Source organism: Pipistrellus hanaki (assembly GCF_964339955.1).
Source record: "Pipistrellus hanaki genome assembly, chromosome: 11".
Taxonomy (NCBI): domain Eukaryota; kingdom Metazoa; phylum Chordata; class Mammalia; order Chiroptera; family Vespertilionidae; genus Pipistrellus; species Pipistrellus hanaki.
The window spans coordinates 69,944,989-69,965,412 of NC_140513.1; the positions used below are offsets into that span (position 1 = coordinate 69,944,989).

Consider the following 20,424-nt stretch of genomic DNA (forward strand, 5'->3'; position numbering starts at 1 on the left):
TTTTCCTCAAATTCATTCCTAGCTATTGTGTACCTTTGAATTGGGTCTTTTTCTTCCGTCTCTGTTGAAGTCTGGCTGTTGTAGGTCTGCAGGAACATTACTAAGTTTTATGTGCTTCTCTGAGGTGCCCGCCTCCTAATTACTTGCACTAGTTATTATTATTTCTCCATTAATTTTCTTGTATTTTCCAGATAAAGGCTTATTATTTATAAATAATGTAATTTTGGTGGTGTTCTTTTCTCAACATTTTTATCTTATATATCTTTCATATATTTTTACATTGTCTAAGGCCCTTGGTATAATATTCAGTTGTTGAAGTGAGCATGTTTATCCTTATCTTTATTTGACTTTGATGAATACTTTTAACATTTTTCCAACAATTTATCAAGTTCTTCTTTTCTCCTACTTCAGCTGCCCTGGTCTTATATTACTAGAATAAAGCCTACCCGGTCATTGTGGTTAGGGTCATAGTAGTTTTACTGAATTATTCTGGACTCAGTTTTACATGTGTTGGCGTAATCATAAATGAGATTGACTTCTGATTTGGTTTTTGGGTTACCTTTTCTGGCTTGGGTCAAGGCTATGCACAGCCCTCATGGCAGGAGGTGGTAAGCTTCCCATCTCTCTGTGCTGCACTGGGCTCATCTGTTAATTGAAGGGTCAGTGGAATGTGACATCTTTTGGAGTTTTATGTGTTTTGTTGTTCTTGTTTACTTAAAAAATGTATTTTATTTTAGTTATTTTATTATTTTATTTTATTTATTTTTTCTATTGCCTTTTATCCCCTCTAGGCCCTCTTCCACCTCCACCCACTCCCCGCTTCCCCTGCCATCGCCACGCTCAGTTTTAAAATACGTGTGTTTTGGTTTCTGGAATGGTTGTTGTCACCGTATTGTCTCTTTTCATCCTGTGCTAGTGTCAGCAGAGGCTCTTCTCTGCTTCTCTCTCCAGCTTCACCCCACGGTTAGAGCCGTCTGAGGGGGAGTGTGGCTGGGTTTCCATATTGGTCAGAGAGCTTGGTGTTGGAAGTAAAAGTCAAAGTTGTCTGACTTCACACATGCTAGGAGGAGCGGCTAAGCCTGGTCTGATTGTAAACACTACCTTGATGTTTCTTCAAAGTCTCTTTCTATTTTATTAAACTGAAATTGGATTTTTTCTGGGACTTTTTAAATGAAGAACTGTTCTGTTTCTGTGGTGACATTTTCTTTTCTGTGATTACAGCTGTAGCATTTTTGTTGTGGATTCTGTCTACCTTTGTCAATTCCATGAGTTTCTTAATATTTTTTTATGGTAGTTTTCATTGCAACATTACAATAGACATGAAATGTTTAAATTGCCTTTGTAGTGGTTTAGTGCAATTTTGAGGGGCAGATAGAAACTGAGTGTCTCGGTCTAATCTGCTCATCCTATATAATAAAAGCTTAATATGCTAAGTGTCCAACTGTTTGTTCAACCGTCCAACCAGTCCCTACGACTCACACTGACCACGAGGGGAGAGACGCTCTGACTGGCAGGTTAGCTTGCTGCTGGGTCCAGCCGATCAGGACTGGGTGAGACGTGCCAGACACGCCCTGGAGCCCTCCTAACAGTCCCTCCCATCCGGCCAGCCTCCTGTGGTTCCTCACGAGCCAGCTGGCCCCATGTGTCTCTGGTACTGGTTGAGATGGCCCCGATTGGCCCTGATCAGCTTCTGTTGGCCTTGATCAGGACTGGGCGAGACGGGCTGGACATGCCCTGGACAAATCCATGCACGGGGCCTCTAGTTTAACATATGGAACCAGGGCAGGCAGACTTCTTAAAGGGATGGAGAGTAAATATATGTGGCTTTGAAGGCCATTATGGTCTCTGTCACAGCTACTCAACCTTCTTTTTTTTTTAAAGACTTTCTTTTTCTATTTTGTTAATTCTCAAATTAAAAAAAATTCATCTGTTCGCCTCCCTCTCACCTGAGAATTAACAAAATATCACCTGAAGATATTTTTCCATTGATGTTTAGAGCGAGTGGGAAGGATGGGAAAAGACAGAGAGAGAGAGAAACATCGATGTGAGAGAGACACACATCAATTGGTTACCTCCTGTACACGCCCAACTGGGGCCGGGAATCGAACCTGCAGCTGAGGTAATTGTGCTTGACTGGAATTGAACCTGGAACCCTTCAGTCCTTAGGCCCACACTCTATCCATTAACCAGCTAGAACAAAGACTTCCTTTTTCTTTAAACATATCTTTATTGATTTCAGAGAGGAAGGGAGAGGGAGAAAAGGATAGAAACATCAATGATGAGAGAGAATCATGGATTGGCTGCCTCCTGCATGCCCCTCACTGGGGATTGAGCCCGCAATCTAGCATGTGCCCTGGGGCGGAATTGAACCCAGGACTCTTCAGTTCGCAGGCTGACTCTCTCTCCCTCTCCGCACTCTCTGCTGAGCCAAACCAGCTAGGGCAAGACTTTATTTTTCTAGAACATTTTAGTTCACAACAAAATGGAGAGGAAAATACAAAGATCATGCATATACCTCTGCTTCCACATATGCATGTCCTCCCTACTCTAACACCCTCCCTCCAGAGTGATGTATTTGCTACAGCTGATGAACCTGTACTGACACATTATAATCACCCCACGTACACAGTTTACTTTTAGTGTTGGACATTCTATGGGTTTGAATAAATGCAAAATGAAATGTGTCAATCATTATATTGTCATACAGAGTATTTTCATTGGCCTGGAATCCTCTTTGCATGGCCTTGTTATCTATTCCCTCTCCAGCAGCCACATTTTACTGTCTCCATAATTTTGCAATTTTAGAACGTTAGGTAGTTGGAATCATACAGTTTATAGCTTTTTCAAATTAGTTTCATTAAACTTTCAAATTGGTTTCATTATATTTTTCTCCATGTTCTTTCATGACTGGACACTTCATTTTTAGTGCTGTTTGGATGTATCGGTTTACTTATCCATTCACCTACCAAAGGATGTCTAGATTGTTCCCACGAAATGGCAGTTATGAATAAAACTATTATAAACATTGTGTGTAGGTTTTGGTACGGACATAAATTTTTAATTTCTTTGTGTAAATACCAAGGAGCAGAATTGTTGGATTGTGATGTCGCTGGTGAAAATGGGGCCCTTGTCCTGTCACAAGACATTTTTGGGGACCCACAGCGAGGATGAGGTCTGGGGTAAGATTTGAGCGGGAGTAGAAGGCTGCCCCCAGGTTCCCAATGTCTCATCTCTGTCCGTCGTTGTGGAAAGAGTCCAGCCTTGTCTTCATCAGGCCCAAAGGCCAGTCAGTGTCCAGAAGCTCTGCGCTAGCCCAGGCCGGTGTAGCCCAGGGCAGCGTAGCCCAGGCCTGGCCCATCAGCCATGCTGCAGCTAGTGCTGGGTCCAGGCCCACTTGGAGCCTGCAGGCTGGCTGGGCCCCAAGGGGCTGCTATGGAGGGACCCCAGCGGGCTGTACAGGATGATCAGGTGTGAACAAAGAGGGAGAGGAGGAGAAAGAGGAAGGGATGGGAGCAGGATGGGGGGAGAGAGAGAGAGAGAAAGAAAGAGCTTTGTTAAGCTGGAATTATATTATCTTGGACTTGGGAAAGACCAAGTACTTCTTTAAACTAGCCAGTCAGTTTTTCAACCTTTCAGAGGCTGGTTGTTGGGCCCTCCCCTAACCAATCCATTTTCTGGATCTTCCAGGGTTCTGTGTACCTTATCCAATCGATCCTTTTCCCAGGCTAGGCCCCAACCCTTGTGGTCACCCTCTTAGTTTCTACTGTCCATGCCTCGTAGTACATGTTCCTCTCTGTATGTCATCTTGGCTTCTGTGTGTGTGCCCAGCAGAGGGATTTCTCTTTTATTGTTTTATCTCCCCCTTGGTAATCATGGGTAATGATTGTAATGAGCCTTCCTCCAGGGATCGGGCCCCAGGACAGAGGTGGCAGTCCCCTGGGGAGCCTGCAAAGTGGTAGCTTCCTAGTGAAGCAGATGCAATAATTGGATTCAGCTCCCAGTTTAGTAAGCTTCGTAATGTCTGATTCCCTTTGTCTCCTCCTTTATCAATGTCTAGCTACCTACGCTGACACAAAGTTCAGAGTTGTTTGGCTTTGTAAAATCACTGCCTGTTCTCCAAGCTGGATGTGCCACTTTGCGGTAATGAGTGACTTACTCTTGCTCCACATCCTCATCAGCATTCGGTGCTGTCAGTGTTCCAGACCTTGGCCATTCCCACAGGTGTGCAGTTGTTTTAATTTGCATTTCCCTGATGACATACGATGTGGAGCATTTTAGTGAAGACCAGCACATCCATTCTTCCCCTCAGGGACTGTGCCGTGGGCGTTGTAGTTCCCCCTTACCTGCAGTTCCTCTCTTTGTGGTTTCACTTACCTGTGGTCACCCAGGCTCTAAAAGTCCAGAAATAAGGAAGTTACAAATTTTAAATTGCAGCATTCTGAGTAGCTGATGAAACCTTTCACCGCCCTATTCTGTCCCACCTGGGCCAGGAATCACCCAGCCTGAAGCTGTGTAGGCTCTCTGCCCATTAGTTTCTCAGTGGCTGGCTTGGCTATGTCATGGCATTGCTATGCTTGTGTTCAGGTAACCCTATAATTGCCTAACACCAAGTTGCTACGCCATTCACCTCACTTCCTCTTATCACATAGGCACTGTATCATCTCACATCATCACAAGAAGAAGAGTACAGTAAAGAAGATATTTTCAGAGAGACCATATTCACATAACTTCTATTATAGTATCCTATATAATAAAAGCCTAATGTGCAAATTATCCCCTCCACTGGGAATTTGGCCGGTGCTGTCAGCGCATGGGGGCGGCAGCAAGAGCGGGGCTGCTGGCAGATGGGACCAGGGCCGTGTTGGGAGGGGCTGGGCAGGGGCACAGAGGATGGGCTGGGCCTACCGCAGCATCACGGCCGCAGTTCCTTTCAAGGTACATGAATTCATGCATAGGGCCCCTAGTATATATATTATGGTTCAGTACTCATTTGCATTTTGAGACATCCACTGAAAATACTGTGAAAATCTTTAGGCCAATAACTGTGAAATTTCTGTCTCAAGAGCAGAGTCTGGAATACTCATGTAAACAGTGAAGAACCTGAGTCAGTAGTTAAAAGTTTTTCCACAGAGAAAGCACGAGGCCCAGTTTTTATGTGTTAGGCGTTTTACCTGCCTGCAAGGCTTAGGTCTTTACAGTGGGATGCTAATTCTCCTACAGAGCATTGGAGTGAGAGTTCATTTCTAAGCTCTTGATTTCAGATTGTATAATTATCATACATAAACATGACAAAAACAATTGAAGAAATGAATGAGGAGAGTTAGTCTTGCTTGTGAATATAGATAAAATCCAGTAGGTTTTAAAAAGATTACATTGCATTTTCCCAGGAATACAAGTGGGAGGGCGAGGTTTCCATTTGAAATATTAAATTTAATTTGTGCTTTTAGCCAATTAAGATAAAATCACCTTTTTCTCAATAGATTAATAAAAAAGAATTTTATAGATGTCCAATCTATTCATAGAAAAAGCTCAAGGCAGAGTAGAAGTATAGAAGGAAATTTTCTTATCGTGATGAATGGAATCTGTTTCTTAGTAGTAAAATATTAATATAGTCTCCTAAAGTCAGGAAGAAGAAGAGCCCCACTAGCTTCACTCGGTGCCACATTGTTCTGAAAGTGCTGTGCTTTGTGGAAAGGCAGGAAAATAGAAATAAAGGAATGATTGAAAAAGGAGAAATAAAACACTGCCCTTCACAAGTGGTATGATTGTCTTAAGTGAAAATCGAAGACATAAAAAAAAAATTAAGTGGAGACATATTGTCTTTTTGACATTTAATTCTTTTTTATGTCTTAAAATTTCATAATTTTCTATCTAGCTTGCATATATTTCTAAATCCACTTTTGTTTTTACTATAAATAGTACCTTTTTGGTTGATGTCCTTGTTACTGATATAAAGAAAGGCAATTGATTATTTTTTAAAATATGTGCATATTCAGTTATCTTGTGACATTATTTCTAATAATTTGTTGATCCTCTTAGATTTTCACAAATGATACAATGTACAGATGCAGTGTAATTATAATTAAATTCTCAGCATTAATTTTGTAAAGAATTTGAACATGAAGAGGCTCCACAATGGCCAAGCCTGCCAAAGAAGAAGAAAATGAAGGGCTTGTCTTATCAGTACTCAAGACCTATTAATCACAATGGTATATTATTGGCTTTTGGGCAGAAATGGGTCAGTAGAGTGGGATGCAGAGCCCAGAACAGATCCACATGAGTAGAGGAACTGCCTGCACAGGAGAAGGGGAGCATTGGGACTCTCTGCGGGGCAGTGAAGACTTGACTGCTTATGAAGTAAAACAAACATGTCGTTGATGGAGTGAAAATTTTTTTAAATATAGCACTTACAAGGAAATACAGCACTTAAAAGGAAAGCTTAAAAATTCTACTAAGCTTAAATTAAGAACATTTGTGCATTGAAGACACTGTCAAGAAAGTGGAAAGAAAAGCCACAAACTGGGGGAAAAATACTTGAAACTAACAGATGCCAAAGGGTTCATGTACATCTACTGTCATCGTAAGAACCGTCTAGTCTAAACCTGTAGAGAATTTGTATGAGTTTATTTGAGGCAAATTGACAATTGTCTGGAAGCAAAATCTCAACAGATTTAGAAATGCTCTGCAGAATGGCAGCTTTACCACTTATTTTATATTTCAGAATCACAGGGGAAGTCATAGGTTACACGGACTCCGCTATTGATGGCGTAGAGAGCTGGGAGAAAGCCAAGTGGGAAATCCTCTGAGACTGGATGAAGAGGGAACCCGAGAGCAAACTCTTGGTTGACATTGGTGGGCACAGGGTAGCTGACGATGACCATTTACAGCATCTGGATTTGGTACCTGGGGAGCAGGGTAACAATGAGATTGTCCCATGGTCTCTTGCTCTGGTGGGAGATTGTGCACTGAGGGGGTGGAGAAGGGGATTACTCCGACATTCCAAAGGTATGTTATGCTATGGTAGATGCAGAAAGAGAACAAAGACTGACCTTTGTCAGGGAAGGTACAGGCCTACGACATGACTGCCCACCGTGGCTCGCTTTTAGTTAGACCTATGTGGTTACTTGAGGTCTGAGTTTGTAAGGCTGCCACACAGCTCATCAGGTTTAGTATGTGGCCCCTCTTTCATTCACACTACATTCATATATGAATCAGTACATACAATCATACATGTAACCCGGAAGTCAATAAGACAACACAAAGAAAAATATTTTTCATACAAGAGGAAGGGAAAGAAGAAATAAACATGTGAAAAGATAATCTTTAGTAGTAGAAATGCAAATGAAGATCACAGTGGGGTACTTTTCCTCATTTTCAGATTGGCCAAACATTCTTATTCCTGATGTTATCAACAATTAGTGAGCACGTGGGTCACCAGGAAGTTTATACACTTCTAAGGGGAATATAAATTGGTGTCACTGCTTAGGAAAACAAATGTCTTAACATAGTTGAACATTGTCATTCCATAAGACTAGATCGCTCACTTTTTTAGCATTTATGGAGAGGGGTGACTTGAAGACTATTTTTTTTAGATCAGACTAAGAAACATCTGCAGTTTGGTCCAATAAACACCCAGAGGTGGATGGGTATCAAAGTTTCATAAGATAATCACCTTTCTTTGTGTACTGCATTTTGATAATATCCTATTTTATTTTTTCAAAACTAGAGGCCTGGTGCACACAATTCGTGCACTGAGGGGCAGGGGTTTCCCTCAGGCCAGCCTAAACCCTCTCTAATTGGGGACCCCTTGGGGGATGTCCGACTGTCAGTTTAGGTCCTATCCCACAGGCAGTCGGACATTTCTCTCACAATCTGGGACCGCTGGCTACTAACTGCTCACCTGTCTGCCTGCCTGATTGCTCTTAACTGCCCTCCCCTGCTGGCCTGGTTGCCCTAACTGCCTCTGCCTGCCTCTGCCTGCCTGCCTGATTGCCTCTAACTGCCCTCCCCTGCTGACCTGGTTGCCCCTAACTACCCCTAACTGCCTCTGCCTGTCTGCCTGATCACCCTAACTGCCCACCCCTTCCGGCCTGGTTGCACACAACTGCCCTCCCGTGCTTGCCTGATCTGGCCCCCGTGGCCCTCTCCTGCTGGCCTGATCTCACCCTCAACTGCCCTTCCTGCAGGCCTGATCTCAACCCAAACTGCCCTCCTCTGCTGGCCAATTTGGTTCTAATTGGTTGGTTTCTATGCCAGTCAGTGTCAAAAGCTCCGCCTCCTAGGCAACCATTGGCTCCTCATAGCACCTGGATTTGGTTCTGATTGGTCAGTTTCAGTGCCAGTCAACATCAAAAGCTCTGCCTGCTAGGAATCCATTTGCTCCTCACAGTGCCCAGATTTGGTTCTGATTGGTCAGTTTCTATATCAGCGTCAAAAGCTCCTCCTCCTAGGCAGCCATTGGCTCCACATAGCATCCAGATTTGGTTCTGATTGGTCAGTTCCTATGCCAGTCAGTGTCTCTGGGCCTATCAACGGGCCCTGATCAGAAAGGCAGGGCTGATCAGCAGCCCCAGTGGAGGCCTGGAGAGAAATGGAGGTGCAGCTGCTAGCCAGACTGGGAGAGAGAGTGAAGCAAGTCCTGATCAAAAGCTGCCTCAGAGGCAACGGATCAGTCCCTGCTTCTCTCTTCAGGCCTTTCTCTGGCCCTGATTCACAGCCCATTCTGCAGTCAGTGCTGGGGCACCATGCCTGCAGCAGAAGCAGTCAGCGCTGACTTCTGGTTGGTTGAGCCTTGGTCGATACTGGTCTTTATGACGCAGGGTTTTTATATATTAGGATTTCTGATTTTGACCTTTGATTGGATCACTTCTTTGAATGGATTGCTACTTGGTGTTTGTTCTCGCTCTGATAACTGCGGATGTTCCTTACCTGCCCAGCCCTCCTCCCGCTGCCAAGGAGCACACCCCTTCAGCATTTAACTGCAGGGCAGGCACATCACTGTTGAGAGCACCACGGTCCCTGTTAGGAGATAGAATATGGGCAGCAGAGGTGTTAGTTACCTGCTGATGGCCAGGGTTGTCCATGAAGAGCTAGAAAACATTTTAGACTCCTCCCAGAAGCACTGCTGTGGGTGGGGCAGAGCGGTGGGAGGAAGTGGGGAGGCAGGCCAGTTAATATAGGCTTTCACCAGAAATTTAAACTGTGGCATCTAGTGTGATGTGGATGATATTTTTGTAGTGATCTTCCACAGTAATTCTTTAAAATGCCAGGCATTTCCAGCTGTCTTTTCTGTTTTTTTCTGATGAAATATAATTGCAAAAGCTTTAATTTAGCTATGTAAATGCATATCTATATTTGCATTGAAATACAGGTAATTATGTTAAAAGGGACAAATTACAAAATTCATCTATTTAACAAACATCTGTTTTTCTTAAGATTTTGTTATCCTATTTTTTATCAAAGAAAATAATTTTATTCTGAAAGTTTTGAAATTTTCTGGCTAGCATTCCTTCAGTGATTGAAAATCCAGTATTCATGCGTATCTTCCTATCAAAGAAGCTGCCTCTCTGGGTCAGATACAGAGAAAGTGTTTTGTCCAGCAGGATGGGAAGTCTAACCCTTGCGGGCAAGCCTCTCCTCAGCACTGCTTCTCCGTCAGTGCACTTTTGTCAGCTTCCTTTCGAGTGGAAGGATTGACAAGGCCCAGAGCAGCACAAAGTAAGTCACTATCGTGTTTCCCCGAAAATAAGACATCCTCCGAAAATAAGACCTACTTACAGGTTTCCTTCTGAGTGAAATATAAGGCACCCCCCGAAAATAAGGTCCCCCCCCAGGCTAAACATGAGAGATTTGGTCCACTGATTTTGAAAGAAATGGAGTCACAAGAAATTCACCAGGAAATTCAGGAATTGGATTGTTATGATGATGTTCCAGAAGATGATGACATGATTGTCATTGAATAAATGAGTAAATTCTTGATACTGTAGGATTCACAGTTTGTCTGGTTTGTGTTGACAACTACCGTACTACCGTACTGTATACAGGTAATAAATTTCCTTTATTTTAATTTAACAATAAATGTGTACCGTATTCTTCATGGAAAAATAAGACATCCCCTGAAAATAAGACCTAGCACATCTTTGGGAGAAAAAATTAATATAAGACACTGCCTTATTTTCGAGGAAACAGAGTAACAATTCAAAAGAAGGAAAGAAAGACCCGCCCAGTGGAGGGAAGCACTCCGGTGGAACGGCTGTGATCACTGGGCACTTTGTTGCTGGGAAAGTGGCCTTGCAAGAATGCACCTCTGGAAGCAGGTGGCTGGGGCCTGCACTTCACGGAACTGGTCTCAGTGTTGGACCAGCTCCTGCAGCGACCAGATGGAAAGGACTGTGCCTCCATGCCGTCCACATCTGTCTGTGTAGTCAGCCAGGGTTTCTGTTGTTGTTCTCTGGTTTGTGCATATTGGCCCGAGGACGGCTATGCTGCTTACGGAGTTGTGAATTTGTTGTTGTGTGTGTGCTCTGTAGATGCTGCCTCTGTATTACTTGGTGCCTGGATATGCTCCACTGGTACAGCTTCACTGTGGACATCTCCTTCAGCCTTATGAAGTGCCTTTCCCTGGCCTATGGAATGCTTGGAGCCCATACTGCCCTTATGGCTTCATATTGTGAGATGTTTTCTTTGTATTTGACTCAGGTAACATACCCATCCTTTGAAACTGTACTTTTCCCTTTGTGTCAGATGTTTGTCTGATGTTCTGCTATAGTTGGGTTTTGCTTTGTGACCCAGTTGGAGCTTTGTTCTCACTGGACGAGGACAGCGTCTCGCAGTGTGTGGGTGTGCCAGGGTGAGGGCTGTCGTGGTTTGCCATGCCTTCTGATTTGGTGGGTTTACATTTAAAAAATTATCTTGTATGTACTTCGTTTATCTGTTGTTTTTTCTACTTGTGGGTTTGTTCCAATAACGGGACAGGGTTGTATTTTGTCTCATCCGTTCATCTTTATTGTTAAAACATTCTCTGGTGTTCTCTGGTGTCCCTTTACAGAGCTCTGATGACTTCTTACTCTGATCAGTGACACAATTGTATATTTCTCATTTTAAATTCTTCCCTTCTTTGATCCTATCATATTTTCTTAGTGTTTTAACTATAATTCAAAATGGACTCATATGTATATTACTTGATTTATTAATTTTAAATTACATCACTCAATCAACCCCTTTTTATAAAAGATCAGGAAATGAGCCCAGTTGGCGTAGCTCAGTGTTGACCTATGAGCCAGGAGGTCAAGGTTTGATTCCCAGTCACAGGGCACATGCCCGGGTTGTGGGCTCCATCCCCAGAGTGGGGCATGCAGGAGGCAGCTGATCAATAATTCTCTCTCATCACTAATATTCTATCTCTTTCTCCCTCTCCCTTCTTTTCTGAAATCAATAAAAATATGCATTTTTTTAAAAATCAGGAAATGAGTATATTTTCTTTTGTTGGGCTTATCATTTTTATATTTATAAAGTCATGTAATTTTAAAAACAGATGATTGAGGTGTAATTGATGTACATGAGTTGTATGTAGTGAAGTGTACGTGTGGTAGCTGAGTGGTGAGGCCATCACCCGTCAGGTGGTGAGCATGCCCCTCACTCCAGAAGCTTCTGTGCACCCTTGGCGATCCCTCTCCTATCCCTGCCCATTTTCCCCAGGCAACTGCTGAGTTGCTTTTTTTCACTAGAGACTAGTTTCCATTTTAAGAATTTAAAAAAATGGAACACCGTGTGGATTATTTTGCATGTCATCTTTCTGTCAGCATATTCTTTTTGGAGATCACTGATGTCTAGCATGTCTGAGAATTGGCTGCTTTTACTGGGGGGTCCCATTGTGGGATGCATTGTGTGGGCATGTTTGAGGGTTCCAGTTTGGTTAGCTGCACACGCAGCTGCTGCAGACACGTGTGTGCACTTTTCTTCTTTACCAGGAGCCTCACCCACGTGGGTTCTTCCTCCCTCTCGGTGGGTGGGTCAGGCCCCCACCAATCCCCCCAGGGGCGGTGATCAGGCTCCTGGTTCCTGATACTCAGACCTGCCCCTGGGGTCTTGTTAAAGGGCTGGTCCTGGTCCGGGAGGCGGGTGTGCCTGGGATTCTACATATGAACAACCTTCCAGGTGACTAATGCTGCCCGTTCACACTTTGAGTAGCAAGATAGAGAGCCTGCACTGAATGAAGCAGGAAGTAGTGACATAATTTTTCCTACCACGTGAAGATAGCTACCTCTAGTGTTACATTTTTATCAGAAATGGAGAGAACGGCATTTGCCATGTGAGGAGCACGTGAAGTGCCGAGCTTTGCTGCATCTCAAGCAACAGTGGCCGTGAAGTCGGTTACATTTACTGGAATCTTACAGACAGGGCTGCCCAGTGGGAGTATGCGGAGTGCACCTGGCCCACGGCCTCCGCAGTCCCAGGAGGCTTTCCTGATTTCGAACTTTGGTAGGAAGAGGCTGGGTGCTCCGGGGTTGGCCCTGCCTACTGTCATCATCTACACGGTCATGTGCTGGGACAGGGCTGCAGCTCCCAGCAGAGCGCAGGCCAGGGTCACCGTCAGTGACTGTGCCCGGCGCCTGGCTCTGGAGGAGCCCCTGGCTGGCTGGTTCCAGAGGAGCCCTGGCTGGTTCCGGAGGAGCCCTGGCTGGTTCCGGAGGAGCCCTGGCTGGTTCCGGAGGAGCCCTGGCTGGCTGGTTCCGGAGGAGCCCTGGCTGGCTGGTTCCGGAGGAGCCCTGGCTGGTTCCGGAGGAGCCCTGGCTGGTTCCGGAGGAGCCCTGGCTGGTTCCGGAGGAGCCCTGGCTGGTTCCGGAGGAGCCCTGGCAGGCTGGTTCCGGAGGAGCCCTGGCTGGTTCCGGAGGAGCCCTGGCTGGCTGGTTCCGGAGGAGCCCTGGCTGGTTCCGGAGGAGCCCTGGCTGGCTGGTTCCGGAGGAGCCCTGGCTGGTTCCGGAGGAGCCCTGGCTGGTTCCGGAGGAGCCCTGGCTGGTTCCAAAGGAGCCCTGGCTGGTTCCGGAGGAGCCCTGGCTGGCTGGTTCCGGAGGAGCCCTGGCTGGTTCCGGAGGAGCCCTGGCTGGTTCCGGAGGAGCCCTGGCTGGCTGGTTCCGGAGGAGCCCTGGCTGGTTCCGGAGGAGCTCTGGCTGGTTCCGGAGGAGCCCTGGCTGGTTCCGGAGGAGCCCTGGCTGGTTCTGGAGGAGCCCTGGCTGGCCTCAGCCAGCTGTCACTCCGAGTCTCCAGGGAGTCACAGGGCACAGAGCCAGTGTGCACACCAGACTTCCTGAGGACGCCAGCATCCCCCTGGCCTCAGATACGCAGCCATGGCTCCTCGGGGAAGGGTGGGAGGGTTGGTTACGATGCTGACTCTTACTTCAGGGGTTCTGGGTCCTGGTGGTGAGAACTGGTTTTAGGCAGCAGTGGTTATGAACAAGACCTGAAGCCAGACCACTTCTGCTCCAGTTGTGGCCGTACCAGGCGAGTGATAGCAGCCTCTCTGCTCAGTGTTTCCCTTCCATCTGTAAAACAAAGGCTAGAGGGTTCCCATGTCGTAGGCTGGCAGGAGTGTGGAACAGAATTGGTAAGGTGCAGAGGAGAGTGGCCACACAGTAAGCACTTTCTAGTATTTTCTAGATGCGTAAGCAGCCTTATAGAAAGGCAGGTGAATGATAAACTCAGACAGATCAAGCAGCTGTTCACACCACAGCAGTCACTCTTCTGACTCTGGGAACGGTGCTCCCACTTGCAGGCCCCCAGCCCTTTGTAAATGTAAATTGAATAAGCTTTGCTATTACAAGAAAGAATACAGAGGCAAGAATGAGAAGCAGATTGAATCCACTCTTAAGTTGCCATTCAAGAAAAAAAATGATATACTATGAAAATACTTAATACAGATTGTAAAGAGATTTGTTCAAAGAGGATTTCCTAGGGTAGGTGGCATTTCAGTTATTTTTTTAAAATGTGAAGAGATTAGCAAGATAAGAAAAAGGTGTAGGAGTCCTGGATTGGAGAGGGCGCAGGTCAGGCTGAGGAATCCCCCTGCCTGTGCATGAATTTCATGCACTGGGCCTCTAGTTGGTATGTAAAAAAGCCATAGATTTCTGGGTGTTAATTTTGTATACTGCTACATTGCCAAATTTATTTATTAAGTCTAGTAGTTTTTTGATGGAATATTTGGGGTTTTTCTATGTACAATATCATGTCATCTGCAAATAATGATAGTTTTACTTCTTCTTTTCCAATTTGGATGCCATTTATTTCTTCTTGTCTGATCACTATAGCTAGCACTTCCAGTACTATGTTGAATAGTAGTGATGGCAGTGAACATCCCTGTTTTGTTCCTGTTCTTATGGGAAATGGGTTTAGTTTTTGCCCATTGAGTATGATGTTGGCTGTAGGTTTATGCTGAGATATGCTCCCTCTATTTCCACTTTGCTGAAAATTTTTATCAAAAATGGGTGTTGGATTTTGTTGAATTTTTTTTCTGCGTCTGTTGACATGATCACGTGATTTTTCTCTTTCAGTTTGTTTATGTGATGTATCACATTTATTGATTTACAAATATTATACCAGCCTTGCATCCCTGGAAAAAATCCCACTTGCTCTTGGTGTATGATCTTCTTAATGTATTGCTGGATGCGATTTGTTAATATTTTGTTGAGGATTTTAGCATCTATGTTCATCAAGGATATTGGCCTGCAATTCTCTTTCTTTGTGGTGTCTTTATCTGGTTTTGGAATTAAGATAATGCTGGCCTCTTAAAAAGAGCTTGGAATGTTCCTTCCTCTTGGACTTTATGAAATAATTTGAGGAGTATAGGTGTTAATTCTTCTTTGAATGATTGTGAAAACTCCCCTGGGAACCTGTCCAGACCCAGGCTTTTGTTTGGTGGAAGTTTTTTGATTATTACTTCTATTTCATCAGTTGTTATTGGCTATTCAGATTTTTCCTGATTTATTTTCAGAAGATTATATATTTTTTTCTAGGAATTTGTTTATTTCACCCGCATTGTACAGCTTGTTGGCATATACCAGTAGTTGTTCATAGTATTTTCTTACAATCCTTTCTATTTCTGTGGTGTCAGTGGTTACTTCTTGACTTTTTTCCCCCCTGATTTTATTTATTTGAGTCTCTCTCTTTGTTTCTTCATGTGTTGGCTAATAGTTAATCAATTTTGTTTATCCTTTCAAATATACAGCTCTTGGTTTCATTATTGTTGTTTTTTGTTTTGTTTTAGTCTCTATGTTATTTATTTCTGCTCTAATCTTTATTGTTTCCTTTCTACTTACTCTGGGCTTTTATTGTTGTTCTCTTTCTAGTTCTTTAGGTTGTAGGGTTAAATAGTTTATTGCTGATTTTTTTTTTTTTTTTTTTAAAGTATGTCTGTAGTGCTGTGAACTTCCTTCTCAGGGCTGCTTTTGCTATGTCCCAGAGATTTTGGGGTGGTTGTGTGTTCATTTTCATTTGTTTGCAGGAAGTTTTTGATTTATTTCTTGATCCCATTGGTAATTCATTCATTGTTTAATATGCTATTTAGCCTCCATGTGTTTGAATGTTTTGGGGCATTTTTACTGTAATTGATTTCTAATTTCATCCACTATGATCTGAGAAGATACTTGATATGATTTCAATCTTCTTCAACTTTTAGAGACTTGTTTTGTATCCTAACATGTGGTCTGTCTTAGTGAATGAGCCATGTGCCCTTAAGAAGAATGTATATTCTGCAGCTTTGGAGTGAAATCTATAAATGTCAATTGAGTCCATCTGATCCAGTGTGCACTTTAGAGTCTTTGTTTCCTTGTTAAGTTTTTGTCTGGAAGGTTTCTCTAGTGAAGTCAGAGAGATGGTAAAGTCCCCTACTATGACTGTGCTGTTGTTGATCTTTCTGTTAAAGTCCTCAAGAAGTTTTTTTAAAATATATTTAGGTGTGCCGAGACCGGTTTGGCTCAATGGGTAGAGCGTCGGCTTGGGGACTGAAGGGTCCCGGGTTCGATTCCGGTCAAGGGCATGTACCTTGGTTGTGGGCATATCCCCAGTGGGGGGTGTACAAGAGGCAGCTGATCGATGACTCTCTCTCATCGATGTTTCTAACTCTCTATCTCTCTCCCTTCCTCTCTGTACAAAATCAATAAAATATATTAAAAAAAATATATATATATATAGTTAGGTGCTCCTATATTGGGTCATATATGTTTACCAGGGTTATAGCCTCTTGTTGGATCGATCCCTTTAGTATTATGTAGTGACCTTTCTTGTCTCTTGTGATGGCCTTCATTTTATTTTATTTTTCAATTTCTTTATTAAGTTATTACATATGTATCTTTAAAAATATTTTTATTGATTTTTTTACAGAGAGGAGGAGAGAGGGATAGAGAGCTAGAGCTAGAAACGTCGTGAGAAAGAAACATCGACCAGCTGCCTCTTGCACACCCCCTACCGGGGATGTGCCCGCAACCAACGTACATGCCCTTGACCGGAATTGAACCTGGGACCTTTCAGTCCACAGACCGATGCTCTACCACTGAGCCAAACCGGTTTCGGCTATTCGGCTACATATGTATCTTTATCCCCATTACTCCCATATACCCCCACTCATGCCCTGACCATCCTGTTGTCTGTGTCCATGGGTTAGGCCTATATGCACACATAAAAGTGCTTTGGTTGATCTCCCCCTTTACCCCCATCCTCCCCTACCTTCCCTCCGAGGTTTGACGGTCCGATCGATGTTTCTCTGTTTCTGGATCTGTTTTTGTTTATGTTGTTCATTATATTCCACAAATCATGTGATATTTATCTTTCTCTGACTTATTTCGTTTAGCATAATGCTCTCCAGTTTCATTCATGCTGCTGCAAATGGTAAGAACTTTTTTTTTTTTTTTTACCACAGCATAGTATTCCATTGTGTAGAATAGATCAAAGACTCAAAGCCTCCAGAGACCACCTCTGCTTACAGACAGAGAGGATTTAGTCTTGAATTGCACCCAGGCAATTGTCCTCAGGTGTGGGGAGAGTTTTTTCAACCCGATGGGCAGTTTCTTCTGCCTGGAGGCAAATAGTCTCTTTTAATCTCCTAAGTGGCTTCTGGGCAAGGTGTTTCCAATATGGTGTGTCTACTGTTTTCTTTCCCAAGCAAGGCAATGCTTATGTGGGAAAGATGTCCTCCACTGCATCTAGACGGAATGGCTCCATCTAGGAAACTTGGGGTGTCTGCCTTCTGAGCTCTATCCCCGGAGTCCCCAGCCCTGGGTTCTGTTCTTACAACTTCAGTCCGCTTCACCCTTTCCTGTGCTGGGTGGCTCCACTGGGAGTTTAGTGTATTGGCCCTTTAAGGGAGTGCCTGAATTTTCAGCTGCTGCTCCCTGGCAGACAGCACCCTACTGCTTTGCTTTTCACAGTCAGTTGTTATGTGAGTGTCCTCCTCAGTTCTGGTGCTTTCTGCTGGGGAGTCCAGGTTGGGGGTTAGATCCCAGATCCCAGTGGCACTCCCTACCCCCACCCCCCCACCTCCTGGACTTCAGTTGCAGTGGGTGCCCAGCTAGCCCTTTTGTGCCTCCACCCCTCCTACCAGTCTCTCTGTGGTCTCCACTTTCGGTCCTCGGGCATCAGAGTTCTCTCCTGTGAGTTTTCTGTTGATTATTCAGGAAGCTTTTCTATGTTTTAGTTGTAATTCCAGCTGGGAGCATGTCCGTGCAGCATCCACTTACTATGCTGCCATTTTTAATCCTTAGTAATGTTTTTCTGTTCATTGATTTTTAGAGAGGGATGAAGGGAGAGATAGAGAAATGTGAGAGATACATCGATCAGTTGCCTCCCGCAAGTTCCTGACTGGGGATCAAACCTGCAACCTTTTGGTGTAGGGGACAACACTCCAACCAACTAAGCCACCCAGCCATGGCATCCTGTTTGGATTTTTACTGGGTTTGGACAAAATTCACTATCTGAGGAGTGTTATAAAAAGTGGCTGGAGCCCTAGTCTGTTTGGCTCAGTGGATAAAGCATTGGCCTGCGGACCAGAGTCCCAGGATCAATTTTGATCAAGGGCACGTACTTTGGTTGCAGGCTCCTCCCTAGCCTGGGCCCTATTTTTCTCACATCAATGTTTTTAAGATTTTTAAATTGATTTTTTTAGGGTGGGAGGGAGGAGGCAGGAAGGGAGGGAAAGAAGAAGGGAGATTGAGAGAGGAAGGGAAGGATGGAAGGAGAGATGGAGAGGGAGGGAGAGATAGAGAGGGAAGGAGGGAGGTGAGGATAAAACATTGATGTGATAGTGAAACATTGATTGGAATTGAACCAGCAAACCTTTTAATGCTCAAGACAGCACCCAGCCAACTGAGCCACACCAGACAGAGCTTAAGTCTTTTGTAAAATAGAATTTTTTTTGGTGACACTGGTTAACAAAATATTATAGGTTTCAGATTTGCAATTCTACAGCACATTGTCAGTACACTGAATTGTATGTTGAAGTCAAGTATCTGTGTCCATCATATAGTTTTCAGCTAATTTTGATTTTGTTTCTATTCTTGAATGATTTCAATAGAGTTAGTATACTGGTAGTATACTAGGGCATTCCTTTTGAAACATTGATTCCTCAGTTTTGTATAGGAACATTATTTTTTAAACCAATGGTCACCAACTGGTAGTCCGCAGACCACTGGTGGTCCATGAGGTCCGAAAGGTTGGCGACCCCTGCTTTAAAACAAAACCAGATTTAAAAATCATCACTGACACTACGTTTTTTTTTTTTTTTTTTTTTTTGTGTGTGTGTGTGTGTGTGTGTGTGAGTGTGTGTAGTAATTAGCCTGTTTATATTTTTAGAAACGTCCAAAATCTTACGTTATGTATTATATCTGAGTTGAAAGCAGACCCTGTCTTCCCTTTTCTCCACATTCATGGTTTTCTGGCCTCAGCTGTCCTCCCATGGGTATCCTGCAAACCCCTGAATAGAGTAGAACCTCCCCTTACACCCTTTATTTTCTTCTTAAAATAGCAACACTTCCATTGTTTGCTTTATATTTTTAGGAGCATTTCAAAGGATTATTATCTTCCTTGTCATACCTGGCTTATTTCCTAGCACCAAACTCAAAATAGCCTCTGATCCCGTTGGCTGCATAACGTTGAGTCACCCTTTCTTCCCATGGCCTTTGGGAGTGGCCGTGCTCCCGCAGGCCCGTTCATTCGGTTGCAGTCTTTCCTATACAACTGCCATTTGGATATTTCTCAGTTCTTTGAACTGATAATCTGCCTTCCTAGAGCTATGCTTTATTGAGTTTTCCCTAGGATTATTAAATGCTCCCAGGTAGAAACTGGCATATTAACTATGAAGCTAACATGTGTTTTGAGATGACTCATATTTTCCTGAAAAAAATTTACTTAAGAAGAACATCTTTCAACTGTAATTAAATAATTAATTTAAAAAAAGAAAGAAAATCAGAGAAATATTAGGGTTATGTATAATTTCAGGATTCATAATATTTTAAAATGGTTGAAATTTAATTGCTCATTGAATACTAAGCTATACTATTAAATAATTCCTTAGGAGGAAAAATGTATTTAATGATTTTTACAATGCTAATTTGTTAATTAATATTTGAAAATACCACGTAGTTTATTTAATGATTTGAATATTTAATGATTTGAATATGTTCATTTTCTTTTTTTTTTTTAATAATGACCCCACATTTCTTGTCATTTTGTATTATGTATTTCATACAAGTTGTAATTTTTAAAACTTCTATCCTCTTGAGGAAATTTCTTAAGCTCTTAACTATCAAATTTAAGAACATTTTCCTGTTGATTTTTAAAGAATGTGGGGGTTGGGCAGGGCAGGGTGGGGAGAGAGGAGAGAGAAACATCAGTGTGAGAGAGATACATCAATTGGTTGCTTCTAGCATGTCCTCTACCAGGGCTGAGGATCAAACCTGCAACCTAGGTACCTGCCCTTGACCAGGAATCGAACCTGCAAGGTGCACAGGCCCATGCTGTAACCACTGACCCACACCAGCTTGAAAATGTTACTTCCAAAAGTTTTAAGTGTGTGGAGGAAAAAGTGTTACATTCTCTGATTTCAAAGTTAAGAATACTGATTCATTTCAGTCACTCCTGCCCCTCACTTCCCAGGTCAGCATATTTGCATTTGTTTGTTTCTACTCATTTTCTACCCTGCGTCATGTAAACCCGGACTCTGAGTTATGTGGAACCTGCTCCCTCCCATACCATTGTATTTATCAGCACCAGGCTAGTTTACAGCAAACTCCCACAGGGATGGGGAAGGGAGGGCATTCTACTGATTCATTTGTGTTTTTTATGTACAGTAAAATTTTTAATGACTTCATAGTTTTAGAATAAGGATTTTAAACTTTCTGTTGGCTAATTGTGATATTTGTAAGTATATTGATTTGAGAA

General features: G+C 43.4%; 1 protein-coding gene across 4 annotated transcripts in view; it reads left to right on the plus strand.

Moving 5' to 3' along the window:
- The window catches only part of AUH (AU RNA binding methylglutaconyl-CoA hydratase), a 149,837-nt gene that overhangs the window by 37,036 nt on the left and 92,377 nt on the right, over positions 1–20,424 (plus strand). The window lies entirely within an intron of this gene.